The sequence below is a fragment of the Crocodylus siamensis genome, chromosome 3 (assembly GCF_052110815.1).
Source record: "Crocodylus siamensis isolate JL-2025a chromosome 3, ASM5211081v1, whole genome shotgun sequence".
In the NCBI taxonomy this organism is placed as follows: Eukaryota; Metazoa; Chordata; order Crocodylia; family Crocodylidae; genus Crocodylus; species Crocodylus siamensis.
The window spans coordinates 104,074,330-104,088,445 of record NC_143397.1 but is presented as its reverse complement, the minus strand read 5'-3'; positions in this window follow the sequence as shown (position 1 = coordinate 104,088,445).

The window sequence follows — 14,116 nt, the reverse complement described above, 5'->3', positions numbered from 1 at the left end:
TTGCAACAGTGACAGCCTAGTCCTGAGGTGGGGCAGAGCTGTGATCCACTGCCTGCATTCCCCTTCCCACAGCATGCAGGCTGCAGATCGCAGCTCTGCCCTGGCCCTGAACCCACCTTCCCCCACCACAAGATCCTAGTGGCTCCAGGGCAGCCCCCTGCCCTGACCTGCCTTGTCCTGCACCCTGCAAGTGTGGCTGGGGCCAGTCTCCATGGCAACCCCAGCCTTGCACTTTCACAGTGCAGCTACACCTGGATTCTCCATGGAGATCAGCCCCAGCCATGTGGGCAGGGGCTGCTGAGAAATGGAGTCTGTGGAATGGACTTGGCTATGAGGGGCAATGTGGAGGCTGTATAGCAGAGAACCAAAATGGGGGGCTGCTGTAATTGACCCTCAGCAGGTTGTTAGTGCTTGTTTCAATTCCTGGGACCTGCCTGGACACCCGAGGCTAAAAGCCTACAGACTTGGCCCAGAGCTTGATGCGTTAGCCTGTAGAGTTGAGGGCTCTAAATTTGAGACCTAGGATGAACACAGTCAGGACTTTTGGCCGGGGCAGGGAGGGATCTTGCAGGTGGAGGCTCTAGAAGGGGGCCTGCCATTGATAGCAATGATTTGGATAAAGATGAGGCAGTGAAGCCTCCTCTTCCCACTCTGCCCCCCTCCTGCCTCTCTGGGGTGAGGCAATATTTCCACGTTATTTATCACGAAGGCATGGTAGGAAATTGACAGAGAGAGGGGTGTATGAAACCAGCTTGGGACAGAAATTCTGGGGTCAGCCATCAGTGGCACCCTGTAACAGCAGAAGGGCTTTGGATTGAGGGGGGAAAATGTGCTGAACTAAGGAACTTGGGACTGTCATTGGAAATTGGATCCATTTTCCCCTTAAACTTGAAATTGTGTGGGCTTATCACTAATTCCTGAGAAATGGCTCTCTCTAACCAGAAGGCAAGAACTTTGTATTTATCCAAGGATCGCAGATAGGTTTCTTTCCACAAGGCAGAAAGAAGAATCATAACAGTTAATGGAGCTTTGTGTGACAAGCTAAAATATTAACATCTGAGAATAACAAAAGTGAAAGCACCCAGGGTTGATCAGGATCTGTATTTTGAATAGAGCTGTATCAGAACTTCTTATTTCATGTGAAATTCTATTTTTTTTTCCCATTCAGATTCAAATTAAACATTTAAACATTTTTTAGTTGCTCAGTTTATTTCATAATTTTAATAATTTGACATGAAAATTTTTAAAAAACAACCCCCCAGGCAGAAACACCTGCATAATTTCATAGAATATATCACGGTCGGAACTTTATAAACCAGTTCTAATAATTAGTTCAGGAGACGGATGATCTGAAGAAAGTGAGGCCTATTCCATAAAAAAATATTGAGAAAAGTTCAGAAGTCTTTTGGAAAGTGACCTGGTGTGTGGATGGAAGTAACTTTAAAAAAATTTCCAAGTGTAACAGGTTTGGGAATATTAAGAAAAAAATTAAAGTTTTGCCACAGGACATGTGTACAGCCCACCAGCTGGAATGCTTCAAACTTGCCATAGCTGCTGATCTCTAGCCAGTGAGTACTACAGGGAGTGCAGCAACTTGCAGGTCCTCTTCCCCCTTGTCCTGCATCTGGTGGCAGTAGAGGCCCCGAGTACTGCAGCATCCAACACCATGGAGAAGGGACCTGGTAGATACAATCAGGCAGACTGTTTCCCTATGCTATGGAGTGGGGGGAGCACTGGAATTCCACCAGACCTATGGGTCCCCTGTCCCTGTGCACACATAACGAGATGTGATATGCTTCAAGATAATCTGGTGCATTCCAGCTGCTTCTGGGATGTTTCAGAAGGCATGTACATTTTTACTACTGGCCTTTTGATGCATTTTAAAGGTGCCTGAAACCTTTCAATAGTTACTTCTGTCCAAACTGCTAGATGCTGATGGATGGCAGTTTGGGCAGCAGAGACCATGAGATGACTGAGTTCAGGATCCTGAGGAAAAGAAGGATGGAGAGGAGCAGAGTAAGGACCCTGGACTTCAGAAAAGCAGACTTTGACTCACTTGGGGCAACTCATGGGCAGGATCCACTGGGAAGCCAATCTGAGGAGGAGAGGAGTCCAGGACTGCTGGCAGTACTTGAAAGAAGCCTTATTAAGAGTACAGAAAAAAAACAGCCCAATGTGCAGGAAAATTCGCAAGTATGGCAAAAGAACAGCTTGGCTTAGCAGGGAACTCTTCAGTAAACTAAAATCACAAAAAGGAAGCTTATAAGAAGTGGAAACTTGGACAAATAATTAGGGAAAAATATAACAGCATTGCTTGGGCATGCAAGGATGAAGTCAGGAAAGCCAAAGAGCAATTGGATGATAGCTAGCAAGGGATGTGAAAGGTAACAAGAAGGGTTTCTACAAGCATGTCGGTAGTGGGGGAGGAGTATCAGGGAACGTTTACTGAATAGGAGAGGCAACTTTGTGACAGAGGGTACAGACAAGGCTGAAGTGCTCAATGCCTCTTTCACCTCAGTCTTCATAGGGAAGGTCAGCTCCCAGACTACTGCACTGGGCAGCATGGTTTGGGGAGGTGAGCAGCTCTCAGTGGTGAAAGAACAGTTCAGGGACTACTTGGAAAGCTGGATGCATGTAAGTCCATGGGGCCAGATGGGATGCACACAAGGGTGCTGAGGGAGTTGGCTGATGTGATTGCAGAGCCATCAGCCATCATCTTTAAAAACTCATGGTTATCAGGAGAGGTCCTGGATGATTGGAAAAGGGCAAACACAGTGCCCATTTTTAAGAAGGGGGAAAAGGAGAATCCAGGGAACTACAGATAAGTCAGACCCACCTCAGTCCCTGGAAAAATCATGGAGCAGATCCTCAAGATATCCATTTCTAACTTGGGGGAGAAAAAGGTGATTAGGAACAGTTAGCATGGATTCACCATGGGGCAACTCATGCCTGACCAGCCTGATGGGGCTGTGCGGAGAAGGTAATATTCAGTTCGACAGCCATGTTGAATATTAAACTGGGTCCTGCTTTGATTTGCTGTCCGCTTTGAGTCGAGGTTGAAGCTCAGTCGAATATCACCTGGACCAGGGAGAAGAGATTGATGTCATATATCTTGACTTCAAAAAAGCATTTGATCTGGTATCCCATGATCACCTCTTGGCCAAACTGGCCAGTTGTGGCCTTGGCTCCACCACAATCCGCTGGCTGGGAAATTGGCTCCGTGGTCAGACCCAGAGGGTTGTAATTGATGGCAGTCATTCATCGTGGTGCCCTGTGACCAGTGGGGTCCCTTCAAGGCTCTTTCCTTGGACCCATACTGTTCAACATCTTCATTAATGATGTGGACATTGGAGTCAGGAGTAGACTGGACAAGTTCGCCGATGACACCAAACTTTGGGGCAAAGCATCCACTCCAGAAGATAGGCGGGTGATCCAGGCTGACCTGGACAAGCTCAGCAAATGGGCAGATGAGAACCTGATGGTATTTAACACCAAAAGATGCAAGGTTCTCCACCTTGGGAGGAAAAACCTGCAGCATCCTTATAGGCTCGGCAGTGCTAGGTTGGATAGCACTACAGAAGAAAGAGACTTGGGGGTCATCATTGACCACAAGATGAACATGAGCCTGCAATGCGATGCTGCAGCTAATACAGCGACCAAAATGCTGGCTTGCATCCATAGATGCTTCTCGAGCAAATCCCGGGACGTCATTCTCCCCTTGTACTCGGCCTTGGTGAGGCCGCAGCTGGAGTACTGCGTCCAGTTTTGGGCTCCACAATTCAAAAAAGATGTGGAGAAGCTTGAGAGAGTCCAGAGGAGAGCCACGCGCATGATCAGAGGTCAGGAAAACAGATCTTATGATGATAGGCTGAGAGAATGGGACTCTTTAGCCTGGAAAAACGCAGGCTCAGGGGTGATCTGATGGCTACCTATAAGTTTATCAGGGGTGACCACCAGGATCTGGGGGAACGTTTGTTCACCAGAGCGCCCCAAGGGATGACTAGGTCGAACGGTCACAAACTCCGCAAGACCGTTTCAGGCTGGACATAAGGAAGAATTTCTTTACTGTCCGAGCCCCTAAGGTCTGGAACAGTCTGCCAGCGGAGGTGGTTCAAGCACCTACATTGAACACCTTCAAGAGTAAATTGGATGCTTATCTTGCTGTGATCCTATGAGGGGGGGCACTCTGAGGTGCTCTGGGTTAGAGTAAAAGGCAGTCCAGGGGATAGAGACTTAACGGTGGGAGTCTACTATAGACCTCCCAACCAGGGAGAAGAGCTCGACCAGGAATTCTTAGGTCAGCTCACAGAGGCAGTGAGGGCTAAGGATGTGGTCATCATGGGGGACCTGAACTTCCCAGACATCTGCTGGGAAGAGCAGTCAGCTAAGTCTGATCGCTCACGTCGGTTCTTAGCCAGAGTGCAGGACCTCCATCTAACCCAGGAGGTGCACATCCCCACCAGGGGAGACGCCTTGTTGGACCTGGTGCTGTCCACAGGTGATGACCTGGTGAGGGGGCTGCGGGTGATGGGCCACCTGGGAGACAGTGATCATCGCTTGCTGGAATTCACCATCCAGCGTAAGGTGGCAAAGGGCTGCAGCAAGGCAACAGCCCTAAACTTTAGGAGGGCTGACTTCAACAAGCTAAGGAGGATCGTTGGGGAAGCGCTGAGGACCCAGAGGGGAAGGGAGCCAGATGTCCAAGGTGAGTGGTTGCTCCTTAAGGAGACGATCCTCCAAGCCCAAAGGGAGGTAATCCCAACAAGGGTCAAAGGGAGCAGGAGGGCACATAAACCCCCATGGCTCACTAGGAGCATCCGGGAATGTCTCCTTGCTAAAAGGGAGGCATACACCCAATGGAGGGATGGGGTCATCACCAAGAAGGACTATGTTACAGTCGCCCGAGGATGTAGGGGGGCAGTCAGGAAGGCCAAGGCAGAGATGGAGATAGGACTAGCTTCCCGGATTAAGGACAATAAGAAGTCCTTCTTCAAATACATAGGGGGTAAAAAGAGGGTCCCGGGTAATGTGGGGCCCCTGCAGGACACGATGGGCAACTTAGTCATCATGCCAGATGACAAAGCTAACATATTTAACGATTTCCTTGCCTCTGTCTTCCTAAGTAGGGACCAGTTCAGCCACCTCCCTGCTGGGCCCCCCTCGGGCCCCGGGAGAGACACGCCTGGGCCAGGGGTTAGCGAGGAGTTAGTTAGGGGTGGAGAGGCTGGACGTGTTCAAGTCCGCTGGTCTGGACGATCTTCACCCTAGGGTTCTACAGGAACTGGCCGAGGTCATTGCGGGACCCCTGGCGCGGCTCTATGAGCACTCGTGGTGCTCTGGTGAGGTGCCGGAGGACTGGAAGAGGGCCAATGTGGTCCCTATCTTCAAAAAGGGAAAAAAAGAGGACCCGGGAAATTACAGGCCAGTTAGTCTTACCTCAATCCCGGGTAAGCTCTTTGAAAAAATTATCCTGGCACACATCCAGGAGGGCCTTGCGGGGGAATGCATGCTCAGGGGCAACCAACATGGGTTCATCAGTGGCAGGTCTTGTCAGACCAACCTGGTGGCCTTTTACGATCAGGTCACCAAATCATTAGACGCAGGGGTTGCTGTGGATGTAGTCTTTCTGGACTTCTGGAAGGCTTTCGACACTGTCTCTCACCCTGTCCTCATCAAAAAGCTGGGAGACTGTGGTGTCGATGCCCACACGATCAAATGGGTAGCCAAATGGTTAGAGGGCCGCACCCAGAGGGTGGTAGTGGATGGGTTCTTCTCGACCTGGAAGGACGTGGGCAGTGGGGTTCCGCAGGGCTCGGTCCTCGGGCCCGCACTGTTCAACATCTTCATCAGTGACTTGGATGAGGGGGTAGAAAGCACCCTGTTCAAGTTTGCTGATGACACTAAGATGTGGGGGGATGTGGGTGCACTAGAAGGGTGCAATAGGCTACAAGCTGACCTTGACAGGTTGCAACGGTGGGCGGATGAGAATAGGATGGGGTTTAACACTGATAAGTGCAAGGTGTTGCACATGGGGAGGAAGAACCGGCACCACACTTACAGGTTGGGGAACTCCCCTCTTGCCAGCACGGAGACGGTAAAGGATCTTGGAGTCGTCATTGACTCCACGATGAACAAGGGCCGGCAGTGTGGGGAGGCAGTCAAGAAGGCCAACCGTACCCTGTCATGCATCCACAGATGCATCTCGAGCAGGTCCAAAGAGGTGATCCTCTCCCTCTATGCGGCACTGGTCAGGCCACAGCTGGAGTACTGCATCCAGTTCTGGGCACCACACTTCAAGACGGAAGTGGACGATATGGAAAGAGTCCAGAGGAAGGCCACTTGTATGATCAGGGGTCAGCAGGGCAAGCCTTATGAGGAGAGGCTACGGGACCTGAACCTGTTTAGCCTCCACAAGAGAAGGTTAAGGGGGGACCTTGTGGCCTGCTACAAACTGGTCAGGGGGGATCAGCAGGTATTGGGGGAGTCCCTGTTCCCCCATGCGCTGCCAGGAGTGACCAGGAATAACGGTCACAAGCTGGCGGAGGGTAGGTTTAGATTAGATATTAGGAGGCGCTACTTCACAGTCAGGGTGGCTAGGGCCTGGAACCGGCTTCCAGGGGAAGTGGTGCAGGCTCCTAGCCTAGGGATTTTTAAAAGGAAGTTAGATGAGCACCTTGCCGGGGTCATCTGACCCCGGTGCACTTTCCTGCCAAGGCAGGGGGTCGGACTAGATGATCTTCCTAGGTCCCTTCCGACTCTAGCTACTATGAAACTATGGAACTATGACCCCAGCTGACTTCCTGCCCTTTGGACAGGGGGCTGGACTCAATGATCTCCCGAGGTCCCTTCCAGCCCTGATGTCTATGAAATCTATGAAATATTCAAGCTGCTTTGACTTCCCCATAGACTATAATGAGGAAGATTGAAGCAGGCTATAACTTTGGCATTTCTTGTCTGAGCTTGATGAAACCTGCAGGAATGGTAGCTCCCGAGGAGTCCACAAAACCTGCCAACTTTCAACAAGATAGTTTTAGGGGGTTCGGAGAAACAGCACCCCAAATTCTTGAGAGAAAACCTTCTGTGACTTCTGTGTGGAAAGCCACAGGGAGCTCAAAACTGCAGGCTTGCCAGCACCTGAAGAGCCCACAAAACCTGCCAACTTTCCGGTGATAGGTGCAGGGGTTTGGGGGAAACTGCACCTTAGGCTGCTGAGAGACAAAACTCGTGATCCAGATGGAGCAAGGCGGGAGGCATTCGCTCCATCTGCACCTTGTGTTTGGGGACCCCCAGCAGCGGGAGGCTCACCTTGAGGAACACCAGCTGCTCCACCAAACAAGATCCAAGCAGGTGCAGTGGAGTGTCACAACATCCACAGCCATGCTGAACACCCTCTTGCTTGGCACACTGGTCGGTGGACAGGACAGATATTCCTGGGCAACTGTGGCCAGATCCGGCTACATTGGGCTGCAGGTTGCCCAGTAGGCCAAGGGTTCACAGTCCAGGGGCTCCACAGGCTTGGCAAGATAGGCAGAAACCAGGGTGTGAGGGCTGTCTGCCTGATCCTGGGGTCTGGTGGGTCTGGACCCCCTAATGTTTGCCACGGCCTAGTCCATATTGGCAATGCCTGTGGTGGAGGGGAAGACTGGCTCGTGAATGGCAGGCTGGGTTCAGGCAGTGGATCCCCCGTCCCACTTCCCCCACCTGCGCCGTTCCGCCTCCGTCACTTTCTTAATAAGTATCTCCCTCCAGTGACTCAGTGTCTCACTGCCACATAGGGTGCCCTTCATCCTTGGGTCACAGATGGTGGCCAGCATATGCACTGTGTTTGGCCCCAAGGGTTCAAGCCTTTTCCCAAGGCCCCCCCTTCAGCCACCTCACCAGTGCCTGCACATCAGCTGAAAGTGGCCTGCCCCAGCCAGGAACACTGGCCCCCAGGAAGCTCTCCACTTGGCTGTGGAGCAACTTCACTATGGGAACCACCTGGCTGAGGAAGGCATCAGCAGCACTGAGGGTCTCAGTGGCCTCGAGGAAGAGCTTGAGGACCAGCAAGATCTGGGGCATGGCATCCCACTCAGCTTTGGTCAGGGGGCTGCTGAACCCAATCTCCACAAGCAAGGCTCATGGATGGCCTTCTGTTGCTCCACCAGCCTCTCAAGCATCTGGTATGTGGAGTCCCCACATCCTGCATGATTCTGTGCTGTGGGACATTTAGCTCTGCTTGTTTGTCCCACAGCATCTTGCCCCCCTTGATTGCCACCTTCCTGCATCTGGAAATGAGCCTGCTGGTGTTGCTGGCACCATCTCCGGCAGCCCTATCCCCCTCCAAGGCATCCCTCACAATCAGATGTAAATTGTGCACCACACAGCGAATACCAACAAAGTTGGCATCACAGCCTGCCTTGACCATATTGGCCCCATTGTCGGTGACCATGAAGCCGCAGGTGAGCTCAGCCTGCCCAATGCCCAGCCACCCCTGCACCATGTGGTTCATGGCCCCCCTTATCTCTGCTGCTGTGTGGGACTCATCCATCACCTTGGCATGAAGGAGAGCCCACCAATGGCCTTACTGGCCACACCAGTGCCCTGTGAGTGAGAGGTATGCATGAGCTCCACCCCAGCTGCTCCAGATGTCTGAGTTGAAGTGTACGGTCACCTGCAGACCTGCCTTGTGCAGCTCCTCCCTCAAGTGCTCCCTGCATGCTTCATATAGGGAGGGCACCACCGTCCTGCTGAAGATGGTGCATGTGGGCACCTGGTAGGATGGACCCAGCAGTGTCAGGAGCCACCTGAACCCTGGCCACTCAACAAAGGTGAAGGGCTGGCCATTCAGAGCAAGCATCTCCTGAAGGATCTGGGTGACCTTGCTCACATTTGCAACTGGTCCCTTTTGCCCCCAGTGTTCCAGGGTGCACTGCCTCTGCTGTGGGGCGGAGGGGGCTGTGGAGTGAGCAGGGCTGTTCCTGTGGCAAAGGGGCGGTACCTGTGGAGATGATTCAGCATCCCCGAGGTGATCATGCACTTTGTTCCCTTGCCCTGGCTGATTTTGGCTCGACAGTGCACGCAGATAGCAAACGCGGGATCATCTGCCAGCTCATAATGATCCCAGACCATGCTAGTACTAGGCCTTTCCCTCCGGCATGCGGGTACATCTGTGGATGCTACTGAACTCTTCCCCTCTTCAGCAGTCAGAGGCACAGCAAGAGAAAGAGTGGACTCAGCTGAGCCGCTTGCCTTCACCTGTACAGAGGCACCTTCTGAAGTGCCTTCTGGGAAAGGCCTCGTGGCTTGAAAGGAAAAAACCTGAGGAGGGTCAAGCACAAACTCGAGTGATTCCCCCTCCTTCCAGAGACCTCCCTTGCCAGGGCACTTAGATCCAGATCCAGCACCAGCTCTTCTTCTGGCGCTGGGAGGCTCAGCATAGGCAGTGACACAGGCTGGAGTGCGCTGCTGTGCTGGTTGCAGTTATAATGGGAGAGGTTGTGGCTGCTGTGTTTGGACATGGGAGAGTCTTAGGCAGTGGCTCTAGTGGTACTGCTGCTCCCTTCTCTTTACTGCTTGTAGCAGCCTCATCCCTTGTAGCAGGAGGAAAGAGGCTGCGTCTGAGTTTGGTGGGGGGAGAAACTGCAGCTCTCCTGCTTGCAACCCCCCTTGCTCCTTCATGCAGGCTGGCCGTTGTGGCCACCTGCCTTTCCACCCCACTTCATAATGTGTTCCTTCGTATGTAAACTGGAACCTCTACGTGTGCTGTCCGCCGTGGATTAGATTTTTGGATGTTTTGTAAATGTGTTGGTGTGGGTAGATAATACATTGAGAAACACTGGTGTGGTGGAAAGAATGAATGATGTATGAATATATATATAAAAAACTAAATTCCTATATATAGAATAGATCCTAGGCTACTACTAACCCTATCCAATATAAGCGTAAACTAATATGAAAAGTAGTTATAAAATAAAAGCACCGAGTTCTCAGAAATCCCTGTTGCTAGTGTTGCAAGCAGGGAATCTGTTGAAGATCAGGGCTTCCAGCTGTCGTGGTCTGATGCAGAGGTGCTGGAGGACACCAGCAGCTCAGAAACTGACCCAAAGGCAGAAAGCAGGGGAGCTGAAAAACTGCTGCCTTTTATGCATTTTCTCTGGCCCTCCCCCAGAGCACTGGGATTGGAAGGGACCTCAGAGAATGCTGACAGGTCACTGGCCAGCCACACATGTCAGTCATGAAAGCACTCCTTCCCCCTCTCCCCCTCCCTCCCCTTACTTTCCTTTTTTTTTCCCATCCACAGGGAATCCAGTATACGCCAGTCGTGTATTCGACCCTTGTTGAATATTGAACCCACGCTGTTAATATTTGACTTCTGGTATTCGATTCAAGAGCTATTCGACCAGCTGCTATTCGACTCAGCTTTCACTTTTCAAGGTCGAATATGTCGAATATTTGTCGAATCAAATATTAAGTCAAAGCTTTGCACAGCCCTACAGCCTGATTGCCTTCTATGATGAGGTGACTGGCTCTGTGGGTACAGGGAAACCAGTAGATGTGGTGTACCTTCATTTTAGCAAGGCTTTTGATATGGTCTCTCACAGCCTTCTCCCAGGTAAGCTAAAGGAAGTATGGGCTAGATGAATGGACTATAAAGTTGAAGACCATATTGAAAACGGGTTAGAGCATCAGGCTCTGAGAGTAGTGATCCATGGTTTGATGTCTAGTTGGCAGGTGGTGTAAAGTAAAGTGCCCCAAGGGTCAGTCCTAGGGCCAGTTTTGTTCAAAGTCTTCATCAACAACCTGGAAGATGGCATGGAGTGCACCCCCAGCAAGTTTGCAGATGACACCAACCTGCAAGAAGTAGTAGGTAAGTTGGAGGGTAGGACTAGGATTCAGAGTGACCAAGACAAATTGGAGGATTGGGCCAAAAGCAATCTCATGAGGTGTTCAACAAGCTGAATGAGCCAGCAGTATGCCCTCATTGCCAAGGCTAATGGCATACTGGGCTGCCTTGGTAGGTATGTTGCCAGCAGGTCAAGGGAAGTAATTATTCCCCTCTATATTCCTCACTGGTGAGGTCACATCTGGAATACTGTGTTCAGTTTTGGGCCCCCCACTACAGAAAGGATGTGGTGTAGTCTAGCAAATTGGAGGAAGTCTAGCAGAAGGCAACAAAAATGGTAAGGGAGCTAGGGGACATGACTTCTGAGGATAGTCTGAGGGAACTGGGCTTATGTAATCTAGAGAAGAGGAGATTGAAATGGGACTTAATAGCAGCCTTCAACTACCTGACACACCTGGGCCACGGGTTAGCAAGGATTTAGTTAGGGAGCTTCTGGAGGGGTTGGACGTATTCAAGTCAGCCGGTCCGGATGATCTCCACCCTAGAGTTCTAAAGGAACTGGCCCAGGTCATTGCAAGTCCCCTGGCATGGCTTTATGAGCACTCGTGGTGCTCTGGTGAGGAACCGGAGGACTGGAAAAGGGCCAACGTGGTCCCCATCTTCAAAAAAAGGCAGGAAGGAGGACCCGGGAAACTATAGGCCAGTTAGTCTTACCTCGATCCTAGGCAAGCTGTTTGAGAAAATTATGCTGCCACACATCCAGGAGGGGCCAGCAGGGGACTGCATGCTTAGGGGCAACCAGCAGGGGTTCATCAGTGACAGGTCCTGTCAGACCAACCTGGTGGCCTTTTACAATCAGATCACCAGATCATTAGATGCAGGGGTAGCAGTGGATATAGTCTTCCTGGACTTCCGGAAGGCTTTTGGCACTGTCTCTCACCCCGTTCTCATTAAGAAACTGGGGGGCTGTGGTGTAGATACCCACACAGTCAAATGGGTCACCAACCGGCTGGAGGGCCGCACCCAGAGGGTGCTAGTGGATGGGTCCTTCTCAACCTGGAGGGACGTGGGCAGTGGGGTTCTGCAGGGCTCGGTCCTTGGGCCCGCACTGTTCAACATCTTCATCAGCGATTTGGATGAGGGGGTAAAAAGCACCCTGTTCAAATTTGCTCATGACACTAAGATGTGGGGGGATGTGGGCACACTGGAAGGATGCAACAGGATACAATCAGACCTAGACAGGTTACAAGGGTGGGCAGACGAGAATAGGATGGGTTTCAACACGGACAAGTGCAAGGTGATGCACCTTGGGAGGAACAACCAGCACCATACCTACAAGTTAGGGAACTCCTCTCTTGTCAGCGCAGAGGCGAAAAAGGATCTTGGGGTCATCATTGATGCCAAGATGAACATGGGCCGGCAGTGTGGGGAGGCAGTCAGGAAGGCCAACCGCACCTTGTCATGCATCCACAGATGCATCTTGAGCAGGTCCAAAGAGGTGATCCTCTCCCTCTATGCGGCACTGGTCAGGCCGCAGCTGGAGTACTGCGTCCAGTTCTGGGCACCACACTTCAAGAGGGATGTCGACAGCATGGAGAGGGTCCAGAGGACGGCCACTCGTATGATCAGGGGACAACAGGGTAGGCCCTATGAGGAGAGGCTACGGGACCTGAACCTGTTCAGCCTGCAAAAGAGAAGGCTGAGGGGGGATCTTGTGGCCTGTTATAAACTAGTCAGGGGGGATCAGCAGGCACTGGGGGAGTCACTGTTCCCCCGAGCACTGCCAGGAGTGACCAGGAATAACGGTCACAAGCTGGCAGAGGGTAGGTTTAGGTTAGATGTCAGGAGGCGCTACTTCATGGTCAGGGCGGCTAGTGTCTGGAATCAACTTCCAAGAGAAGTGGTGCAGGCTCCTACCCTGGGGGTGTTTAAGAGGAGGCTAGATGTACACCTTGCTGGGGTCGTCTGATCCCAGTACTCTTTCCTGCCATGGCAGGGGGTCGGACTCAATGATCTGCTCAGGTCCCTTCTGACTCTAGAAATTATGAAACTGTGAAACCTGCAGGGAATTTGAAAGAGGATGGAGCTAGACTGTTCTCAATGGCAGCAGATGACAGAACAAGGAGCCACAAGCAGTCTCAAGTTGTAGCAAGGGAAGTTTAGGTTAGATATTAGGAAGAATTTTCTTACTAGGTGGGTAGTAAAGCACTGGAACAGGTTACCCAGAGAGGTGGTAGAAGCTCCATCCTTGGAGGCTTTCAGAACCCAGCTAGATGAAGCTTTGGGTGGGATGACCTATTTCGGATGGTTCTGCTTTGAGCAGGAGGTTGGACTAGATGACTTTATTAGGTGCCTTTCTATGCTGGTCATTTCAGTATTGGCCAAGACCCTTTGAAGTTAAGAGAATAGTTGTGTTCAGTGGCTTTAAGCCAACTGAAAATATTCAGATCTAGATTAGGTATGGGCTAGGGTTTGGATACAAATTTTTATAACAAGATCAAGATTCAAGTACAGACGTAACAATATTAAAATTCCTGTAATTTTTTCACCTGAGAAGTGGCGCAAAGAAACTTTCTCAGAAAGTGAAGAAGTCGCAAGAGATGTGTTTTCTGACGCATGTCGGGTTTTGATGCACACTTTAATACAAGAGGATAGCTCAACTGTGTTTGACCCCAAGTTTGCAAGATCTTATTAATTAACAATGGTGAATTAAAACTTATCAAGTCTTTGGTGCTTGTGATAATTAGTTTATTACTAATTTGAAACAAGTTAATCAGCATTTTGACAGGGAACTCTGTTTATCATTATTTTACAACCATGGAGGTAAAGGTTTTCATGAGACGAAGGATACTAAACACATCAGATCTTGGTCACTCATTGTGACCTTGGGAAAATCATTCTTTGTGGATCAGTTTCCCCATGTGTAAAACTGAGAATACTTTATTTTCTTCTACCTTATCTCTTTTATAGACTGTTGGCTATCCGAGGCTATCCTATATCTTATTATGAATTTATACAACTTCCAATACAGTGGGAGCTCACTATTGGGTGGGACCTCCTAGCACTGTAATACAAAGAGAAAATAATGCCTTTTAAGAATGCGTATCTCCACAAATGTACTTTACTGCCATAGTTCGTAAAATTTCAAAAATAATTAAAGGAAGTTAATGGCCTATATTTTATCTTGAACCTTTAATATCATTAATGATACCCATTTTTCCAGCTCATCCTTTTACTGTATATGTTCACGATGCATGAAATTCCACCATCCAGAACTCTTTTGGAATATTA